The sequence below is a fragment of the Acanthisitta chloris genome, unplaced genomic scaffold (assembly GCF_000695815.1).
Source record: "Acanthisitta chloris isolate BGI_N310 unplaced genomic scaffold, ASM69581v1 scaffold39404, whole genome shotgun sequence".
In the NCBI taxonomy this organism is placed as follows: domain Eukaryota; kingdom Metazoa; phylum Chordata; class Aves; order Passeriformes; family Acanthisittidae; genus Acanthisitta; species Acanthisitta chloris.
The window spans coordinates 410-1,141 of NW_008670542.1; positions in this window are offsets into that span (position 1 = coordinate 410).

Below are 732 nucleotides of genomic sequence, written 5' to 3' on the forward strand. Positions count from 1 at the left end.
GGCTTTGGGAAGGCTTTGCCAGCACCGTTGTGCTTGGAGGAGCAGTGAGGGGCAGTGGCAGGGGAAGGTGCTGGCAGGTGGGTACAGAGCAAGCAGTGTGTGAGTAGAGCTCTGTGGAGATACTTTGCAGGAGTTTGTCCCGAGTGTCCCAACAGGCAATGCCTTCTGGAATCATAGAGTCCTGGAATGGTTTGGGTTGGAACCTGAAAGCCCATCCAGTCCCACCCCCTGCCATGGGCAGGGACACCTTCCACCAGCCCAGGTGGCACCAAGCCCTGTCCAACACTTCAGGGCTGGAGCAGCCACCGCTGCTCTGGGCAGCCTGAGCCAGGACCTCAGCACCCTCCCAGGGAGGAGCTGAGATAAGGGCTAGGCTGTGGTTCTGGTGTTTCAGATAAGCCAGAAAAGGTGAAGTTGCAAAGTATAAATCATATTCGGGAGTGGGTTGCTTTTGGCCAACTGGAGAAATGTCATTGGGAAAAGTCCCATGGAATTCAGTGCAGCCAAATGCAGTTACAGGGTTCCCTGCAGCAGAGAATGAAATCAGGGAGCTGTAGCCTGGTCAGGGCAATAGGTGTGTTCGATGATTTTGGAGGTCTTTTCCAAAGTTCCTGACTCTGATTCCCAGAAGGGCACCAGGAGCTGGGCAGAGCCTGGGGCTCCTGGCTGGAAACCTGCCCTGCCCCACTTACCCTGGATCATGGGATCACAGACCTGGGCACCCTGTGCCAG